This window comes from Lolium rigidum, chromosome 5 (genome assembly GCF_022539505.1).
Source record: "Lolium rigidum isolate FL_2022 chromosome 5, APGP_CSIRO_Lrig_0.1, whole genome shotgun sequence".
Classification (NCBI taxonomy): Eukaryota; Viridiplantae; Streptophyta; class Magnoliopsida; order Poales; family Poaceae; genus Lolium; species Lolium rigidum.
The window spans coordinates 70,769,731-70,779,481 of record NC_061512.1 but is presented as its reverse complement, the minus strand read 5'-3'; the positions used below and the strand labels follow the sequence as shown (position 1 = coordinate 70,779,481).

General features: G+C 45.6%; 1 long non-coding RNA gene and 1 pseudogene across 1 annotated transcript; one reads left to right on the top strand and one right to left on the bottom strand.

Annotated features, from left to right (window-relative positions):
• Positions 1-667: 667 nt before the first annotated feature.
• On the top strand, positions 668-1,534 carry LOC124656084 (annotated as a pseudogene).
• A 591-nt stretch (positions 1,535-2,125) lies between these two features.
• On the bottom strand, positions 2,126-3,117 carry LOC124655183. The gene is made up of 3 exons (XR_006988599.1): positions 2,961-3,117; positions 2,675-2,825; positions 2,126-2,571 (listed from the first exon to the last, which is right to left on the bottom strand). It is a non-coding gene; the product is annotated as an uncharacterized LOC124655183 (long non-coding RNA).
• Positions 3,118-9,751: the final 6,634 nt, after the last annotated feature.

Below are 9,751 nucleotides of genomic sequence, written 5' to 3'. Positions count from 1 at the left end.
CTGAGCACTGTTAATATATGGCGTCTTTGCTAACTTTGATATACTCCCTCCGACTCATATTACTTGATGCTAATATAGATGTATGTAGTTGGGACAGAGGGAGTAGCTCTTGTCCAGTGAGCTATCTCTAAGAGAAACCGAGTTTCCAGCCAATTGCTTTTCCAGCTGGGTAGCATGCCTACAATGAAATTCAATTCTTTGAACCAATCTACACATGAAACACAAAGTGATTTCATCTAGATAGCCATCACCTCTAAGCTAAACAGCTGAGTTCTGCTTCTTGCTGTTGCTGGTTCACACATCTGACATGCAAATCGGGTTACCTGTGCAAATTAAGACGGAAGAAATTAGAAACCACTGAATGTAACATCAGTCGACATGATTCACTTCTCTATTACGAGTCATACTGAAGCAAGGAACAAAAGAAGTAACACATCTTGCACTTACTTCCTTTCACTGAGCTTGGTTTCAGATATCTATCAACTATTCCACATAAGTAGAGTAGTAAGCTTTCACCTCTTGTGCTTACATGGATTGATTTACCACAGGATCCCACACAGTAAAAAAAAAGTCAGTTTATTTTGAAATGATATAGGAATTCCATGATACAGCAGCTGGTGCAAAAATAACCATATTAGATTTGTAATGGCTATTTCTAAATAAGAAAATGTGCTATCAAAATGCATGTATCTCATGGAATACTTGTAAAATCAGGGATGATATTGGTAACAAAGGATCAGGCGGTTCTAAAGAGCATCCTGAGATATTCTTCACTCCTGCTTGGATAGCTCATGAATTGTGTGTGCTCCAGATGGCCAAAATCCTTACAAGAAAACAGAGCTATTGGGAAGTCTATAGGTCTGCTATGTACTGTTGTCGGGAAGGCCTCTGGTTCACTGCATCATTTGTCTTCAGAAAAGTTTTAGGTGCTTTTGAGTCGGGCTCCTTTAGTTTTTGGTTCAAGTCACTGCTTCTTTTTGGTGGCGGAGAACTCGAGATGAAGCTATTAGTTTTTCCTTCAGCAATTAATAAGTTGTTTGGTGAGCCAAATACAGAGGGGGTTCTTCATGAGGATATCACTGTATTGAAACGGATGCTGACAGTCCTCTTGCTACATCTTCAGAGTTGCGTGGCTGTCAAGAAAATATAACTGGTATTTGTGAGAGAACATGCTTAGCAAATAATGTCCTCACATCAAATGCCTGTTCAGACTGCTCTTCTTCCGGAGGTGGTTCATTAGTCTGAGATTATCTTTTCTTGAGATCCTAACTGATGTTCTTGACATCCTTAGTACACATTCTTCTGCTCCGAAAGCCATATCACATCCTGAACTATGAGGAGACTCTCATAGTGTAGCCACATAGGACAACCAAGTCTGACTATCTTGGACTAACTGTTTTTTAATGCTGAGTGACCTAGCAAAGAGCTATGATCTCCTAGCTGCACCCATGGGGACATGGATCACCAAAGCTTTAATACCATGGCCAGGCTGCCATTGTTTGAGTATCCTCATAGTACAAATGGTCTAAGCTAATATAGGTAAGTGTATATTCCTCCTCCAGTTCTAATCAGAATCAGTTCTAGTCTGAATTGGTTGTCTGGAGAGGTCCCTGTATAGAAATAATAAACTCAGATCCATTCATTATTAACATGACAAAATTAAAAGGCTGACATAGACAAGAGTGTTTTCAATGCTCTGATTACCCGACACTTCACCACTGAGGGATGTTCACCAGCTTCCAATAGTGTAGCGCTCCACTATTGGGCAGGTTCAAAATCAACCTGGTCCCATGACGGCCCTCGACTCCAAATATGTAAGTGCAACCTAATATACCCATCAAAATTCCTGAATAGTAGCATCCAAATATGTTCCTTGAGGAGCCTGTACTATTGCAAAGACTAAAGAGAAAGGTGCTTAAGAATTTTCTAATATCTTCATGCGACAAAGAAATCACAGCCCAGAATTTACCATAGTAAGAAAAAATGCAACTATAAATTACGGATGGCAAGAAAAGGGTGGCATCTACAATCATTATTATTAGCAAAAACAGGTGCACCATATTTATCGTTGTTCTCATAAATTAATCATGAAGGGGCAGTAGTACTATATGATAGTATAACATGTTCATTAGCAGGATAAATGGCGTGCCATTAGTATAACATAAACATGAACACAAAATTAATTATGAAATCTCATAAAGCATAAAGAGGAATGCATTGGAGAGGGAAACACGCCTTAATAATCCAAGGTGAGTTGTGGGCGTGCACCCTAAACCATAAAAATAAATTCGTAAAAGCACAATTAGTGAAATTAGGGATCACAACATATATCAGTGTGCATCCTAAGTCACAATATTGATTTATCATAGACCACAATAGGATAGCAAAAATGTGCTGGTAAGGAGCCAGTATACCTGGGGATGGTGTAGAGATGGCGTGGTTGCCGGTCTTGACATCCTGATCTAGCCGGAAAGGCACAACCCCACGATCTGTCCACTCACATGAATCCTTCTCTTACCACTCAAATAAATGAACTTCATGCCTTCTTGATCATTATGATCATGCCATTAGCTTAAAATAAAAAAAAAGCATGCCTTCCTTCATTTCTCAACCCGAAACAAACAGTAGGAAGGAAAAAAAGTAAGCACATGAAGAGCGAACAAAAATATCATACCTTGAAGCTGTGCATCCATTATCGTGGACATTGAGTCAAAGGGACCAGCCATGTTGCCATGTGATGACTGGAAGGTGCCCTCTTTGTCCTTCCAAAGTGAAGCAACTCAGCCAGCTAGCTCTGCTAAGAATCAGCTTCAATGTCCAATTGACTGCATAAACAATTGCTCAGGTCGAATATGATTGATTATGTATATCCGGATGCTACTGATTGTTATGAAATTTCTTTGGAAAACAGCATGGAGAGAGCATGCTTGCTACGGATTGGAATACATTTAAACATATACCTTGAATTCTTGAGAAATTATGGCAGATCGATGGCATGTGAAAGGGCGGAACAATCTTATAGTCATCGCCTTTGGCTGGCTGTCCCTCGTGCTTACTACTTCCGTTTGGGCCATCAATGCTACCATAGAATTGACGTTAGGAATCAGGGTGAAGCAATATGAACAAGAAACTCTATGAAAACAATGAGAAATAAATCGGATTGTTTTAAGTGATAAAAAGATCAAATGAACAATCCAAAGGGCTCGGATCCAGGCACCTGTAGGCCGAGATCGAGGCCTCCCTACCCAGTTCCCGAGTGCGGATGCCGGTGGTGGCCATGAATAGCATGGAGCCGTGACCGTCTTCGGCGGCTCTTGGTTCGCACAATGCGGGCACCCTGCCGTTGTCCTCCATGCGAGCTCTCCATCCTCGTGGAAAGGGAGAGGACTGGGTCGTGGCCGCCTCCTCCACTTGGGCTTCGGTGGGCAAGTTCCCATCGATGCGGAGGGGAGTGAAGGCGGAAGGGAGAGGTGGGCGGGCATCGGGTCGAGCGAGTGCGAGAGCAGGGAGAGGGAGCACGATGATCATAGGCGGCGGCCTGGCCTAGGAGAACGGAACCCTAGACTTCAGTTCTGCAGGACGAGAGGCAGATGCGAAGAGGGACGAAAAAAAATGGGTGGAACGAAGGGCAGCGACGAAGAGATTTGGTGGGAGGGACGAAGCCCATGTTGGTGCGGCCCAGATAGGCGTGTGCGGAACGGGAGAACGACGAAAATCTTACATAGGTTGGTGGGACGACGAACGGACGAAATTGGAGGGGAGAATAGGGATTATGTTTAGTCTTTTAAGTAGTAGAGATGTTGAGTCAGTTCACCTATCTCTCTCTACCTCAAGAAGCAAACACTTGTGTGAACTGTGCATTGATTCCTACATACTTGCATATTGCACTTGTTATATTACTCTATGTTGACAATTATCCATGAGATATACATGTTACAAGTTGAAAGCAACCAGCTGAAACTTAATCTTCCTTTGTGTTGCTTCAATACCTTTACTTTGATTTATTGCTTTATGATTTAACTCTTATGCAAGACTTATTGATGCTTGTCTTGAAGTACTATTCATGAAAAGTCTTTGCTTTATGATTCACTTGTTTACTCATGTCATTACCATTGTTTTGATCGCTGCATTCATTACATATGTTTACAAATAGTATGATCAAGGTTATGATGGCATGTCACTTCAGAAATTATCTTTGTTATCGTTTTACCGCTCGGGACGAGCGAAACTAAGCTTGGGGATGCTGATACGTCTCAGACGTATCGATAATTTCTTATGTTCCATGCCATATTATTGATGATACCTACATGTTTTATGCACACTTTATGTCATATTCGTGCATTTTCTGGAACTAACCTATTAACAAAATGCCGAAGAGCCAGTTGCTGTTTCTCGCTGTTTTGGTTTCGAAATCCTAGTAACGAAATATTCTCGGAATTGGACGAAACGAAGACCCGGGGTCCTATTTTGCCACGAACCTTCCGGAAGGCCGAAAGGGATACGAAGTGGGGCGACGAGGCGCCGCCACCATAGGGCCGCGCGGCCGGAGGGGGCCCGCGCCGCCTATGGTGTGGGCCCCTCGTCAGCCCTCCGACTCTGCCCTTCCGCCGACTTAAAGCCTCCGTCGCGAAACCCCGATGCGAAAAACCACGATACGGAAAACCTTCCCGGAGATGCCGCCGCCAATCCCATCTCGGGGGATTACGGAGATCTCCTCCGGCACCCTGCCTGGGAGGGGGATTCATCTCCCGGAGGACTATACACCGCCATGGTCGCCTCCGGAGTGATGAGTGAGTAGTTCACCCCTGGACTATGGGTCCATAGCAGTACCTAGATGGTTGTCTTCTCCTCATTGTGCTTCATTGTTGGATCTTGTGAGCTGCCTAACATGATCAAGATCATCTATCTGTAATACTCTATGTTGTGTTTGTCGGGATCCGATAGATAGCGAATACCATGTTATGTTAATTATCAAGTTATTACATATGTGTTGTTTATGATCTTGCATGCTCTCCGTTACTAGTAGAGGCTCGCGGCCAAGTTTTTGCTATTAACTCCAAGAGGGAGTATTTATGCTCGATAGTGGGTTCATGCCTGCATTGACACCGGGACGAGTGACGAAAGTTCTAAGGTTGTGTTGTCTCTGTTGCCACTAGGGATAAAACATTGGCGCTATGTCCGAGGATGTAGTTGTTGATTACATTACGCACCATACTTAATGCAATTGTCACGTTGTTAGCAACTTAATACGGAGGGGTTCGGACGATAACTCTGAAGGTGGACTTTTTAGGCATAGATGCAGTTGGATGGCGGTCTATGTACTTTGTCGTAATGCCCAATTAAATCTCACTTGTACTTATCATGACATGTATGTGCATTGTTATGCCCTCTCTATTTGTCAATTGCCCGACTGTAATTTGTTCACCCAACATGCTTTTATCTTATGGGAGAGACACCTCTAGTGAACTGTGGACCCCGGTCCATTCTTTTAATACTTGAAATACAAATCTGCTTGCAATACTTGTTTTACTTGTTTTCTCTGCAAACAATCATCTTCCACACAATACGGTTAATCCTTTGTTACGGCAAGCCGGTGAGATTGACAACCTCAACTCGTTTCATTGGGGCAAAGTACTTTGGTTGTGTTGTGCAGGTTCCACGTTGGCGCCGGAATCTCTGGTGTTGCGCCGCACTACATCCCGCCGCCATCAACCTTCAACGTGCTTCTTGGCTCCTCCTGGTTCGATAAACCCTGGTTTCTTTCTGAGGGAAAACTTGCTGCTGTGCGCATCATACCTTCCTCTTGGGGTTCCCAACGAACGTGTGAAATACACGCCATCAAGCATGCAAGATCATAAACAACACATAGGTAATAGATTGATAATCAACATAACATAGTATTCTCTATCCATCGGATCCCGACAAACACAACATATAGAATTACAGATAGATGATCTTGATCATGTTAGGCAGCTCACAAGATCCGACAATGAAGCACATGAGGAGAAGACAACCATCTAGCTACTGCTATGGACCCATAGTCCAGGGGTGAACTACTTACTCATCACTCCGGAGGCGACCATGGCGGTGAAGAGTCCTCCGGGAGATGATTCCCCTCTCCGGCAGGGTGCCGGAGGTGATCTCCAGAATCCCCCGAGATGGGATTGGCGGCGGCGGCGTCTCAGTAAAGTTTTCCGTATCATGGCTCTCGGTACTGGGGGTTTCGTGACGAAGGCTTTAAGTAGGCGGAAGGGCAACGCGGGGGGCCACACGAGGGCCCCACACGCCAGGGCCGCGCGGCCAAGGGTTGGGCCGCGCCGCCCTGTTGTGGCGGCGCCTCGTGGCCCCACTTCCTTTCCCCCTCGGTCTTCTGGAAGCTTCGTGCAAAAATAGGACCATGGGCGTTGATTTCGTCCAATTCCGAGAATATTTCCTTTGTAGGATTTACGAAACCAAAAACAGCGAGAAAACAACAAGCGGCTCTTCGACATCTCGTTAATAGGTTAGTGCCGAAAATGCATAAATACGACATATAATGTGTATAAAACATGTAGATATCATCAATAATGTGGCATGGAACATAAGAAATTATCGATACGTCGGAGACGTATCAAGTACTAACAAAGACACTCACACGATTGACAAGTTGAAAGATCGAGATGTCGCCTAGAGGGGGGGTGAATAGGCAATTACAAACTCTTGCGGATTTGTCTTGTAAGAATGCGGAATTAAACTATCGCTTAGTTTACAAGCACAAACACTAAATATGCTAAGCTCAACTAAGTGTAACAATAGCAACTATAGCTAAGCAAGATAGGCACAAGATATATGTAGCACAAGTGATAGCAAGATATATGTACTTCAAGCACGATGGCTATCACAAGGAAAGAGAGCTCGGGTATAGAAATAACCGAGGCACGCGGAGACGAGGATGTATTCCCGTGTTCCCTTGCTTTGCAACAAGGTACGTCACGTTTGGAGGAGTGGAGGTCCCACGAAGGATTCCCCGCGCCACGAAGGCTCACCCTATTCTCCGAACCACACCCACGAAGGATAATGGCCCTTTCCTTATGGTTAGCTTTTCCTCCGCTCCGGAGATGGCAAGCTCCACAACCACTTCACAAGCTCCACGAAGGAGAAGCCCGGGCCCCTTCACAATCTTCCACGAAGAGATCACCGGGACACCAACCAAGCCAACTAGGAGGTCACCCTCCAAGAGTAACAAGCTCACGGTCTCTCACTCGAACAAATCGTGGTGGAGAGCTCAACACTATGCAATGATGCAAAGCAAGAACACCGGAGGTGTTCAAGTCCTTCACACTCAAATCCCACCAAAGCAACGAATGCTAGGATGAGATTGGAGAGGAAGAACAAGGGGAAAGTCAACCAAAGACTCCAAGATCTAGATCCCAAGAGATTCCCTCACTTAGAGAAGAAATGGATCGGTGGAAGTGTAGATCTAGATCTCCTCTCTCAAATCCTCAAATATGAGCAAGAATGGTTGGAGGAATCAAGGGGGAGAGCAAGTTCTTCAAATAGCAACAATGGAGGTGAGAGAATGGGAAGAACTACTCTTCTCAAGGTGGAAGAAGGTCTATTTATAGCTAGGAGCAAATAAAACCGTTGGGGGGAAAAAGACAAAGAAAATCGCAGAAAAACGGCTAAAAAAGACAGCCCAGCCGGCCAGCAGGCCGGCCGACCGGAGCCTGGGCCGGAGAGGCCGGTGGCCTGCCCGGTCGGACCAGCCCACCGACCGGGGCTGGGCAGAGGCGCGCTGGGCGGCGAGGAGCAAGGGGGCGCGCGGGGAGGTGGGCCGTGCGGGGGCGCCTAAGGCCCAGCCGGCGCCGAGCCCGGTCGGGCTGGGGAAGCTGCCGGGTGGCCCGTAGCGGAGCCGGCGCCCAGGCCGGACGAGTGGCAGCCCGGTTAAGGTCCGGTTGGACCGGAGGTGGAGCTGGGCTGCCCGGCACGTGGGCCGGTGGCCGCCCGGTCGACCGGGTGGGCCGGCATGCGGTCCGGCAGGCCGGGCGGCGACCGGCCGCCCCTTTTTTCTTTTATTTTTATTTTCCTCTTTTACCTTTTCTTTAATAACTATTGCTCCCGAACTCCGATTAACATGAAACCAATTTTGTTGGAAAGATAACGACGAATAGAACCCCAACAAAAACTGGAAATATGGAGACTCCTCACAGAACATTTTAGATGATTTTTAGAGAGGGAGTCTCCCACCGTCAAGAAACGGTGAAGACGTCCAAACTCGAAAACGCAATAGAAGATGCATGCGGATTCCGTTTTCGATGAACTTGGGCTTGTTGTAAAGCTGGCAACAAGCTCAAGAACCTCACACAGAGAAACACCAAGAAGCAATAAGGATATGCAAAGTATGCAAAGGATTGAGCTCCCTAAGACGATGTGATCAAGTTACTTAACCGAAAGCCCCTCTTAATAGTGCGGCTATCTATCCTATAATCCGGTCTCCCAACATCCACCTTGAGACCGGTAAAAGGAAAACCTAGCAAGTCCATACCTTTGCCTTGCGCATCCCGCTTGATCTTGATGATAACTCTTCAAGCTTTACTCAAGCCGGAATGCCTCACTTGATCAATGTTGCTTCGTGAAGACTCACAAATACTCCCCCATACACTATGATGGGAAAGCCCCATTGATGCACATCTTCACATGTCCATTATCACCAAATGGACGGCAAGCTTCAAGCATGTGATTCACTCAAGATGCTCATCTTGAACTTGCCCAACACAACCTTGTATCTTCTCATACTCACATAAGATAGAGCATGGCTAATATTGAGTTCCACATAAGAACTCCATCTTCATTTCTTCTTCTTGATCATATCACATATATATCTTCATACCGATGATCTTGATGCCAATACACAATGTATACCTTTATCTTCATAGCATCCATACTTGAATCCAACACATGGAGAGCAAGTAGTACCTATGGAATATTCCTTCATATAAACTCAATGAAAACATTAGTCCATAGGGGTTGTCATTAATTACCAAAACCACACATAGGGGCAATGTACCCTTACACAAGTTTTAACCATTTATTATTAAAGTCGTGCTAACTTACTATGCAAGTTATTATTAATGAACAACAGGTGTAAGTTGTATATGGTCGAGTCATTCAGCTCCAAGTCATCCATAACCACGGAAACGGCTTATCGATAAGACTGTAACCCTGCAGGGGTGCCCAAATATGCCCACACGCACGATCAATCCAACCTGGCGAGGGTAAGATATCACGACTCGCACTCTCCTTCACTACAACAATGTGCAGGAAGCCACCTAACTAAGTTTAACCCGTTTCAGAGCCTGATCGAAACTCTGACGCGGACCTAGCTGTTGCGAGGACGGCTAAGAAGGATCAGAGCCCACTAGAGGATGACCTCTTAACAATACGTGCCACACCTACAGACGTGCAAGAGACAACGGGGATACAAGGCACACATGGATTCCCCAAAAGTAATAGCATACCATCTGACCACAAAGAAACATGCTTGCACGCCCGGGAGAAACAAAACACTCAAACTAATTGTGGCCACTGGACAAAGCTGTAGATCCCGACAGTGGTCGAGGGGAGACCCGGTGAGCATACCCACGTGTGGTTAGAGCGCTCAGTCTCGGAACAGATAACAAGCACTCGGGGTCCTAGGTTATTTAGGAAAGACAAGTGAGCCATCACAAAACAAGCAGCTGACCCACCGATGCCTCCGCTAAGCAACTAATAA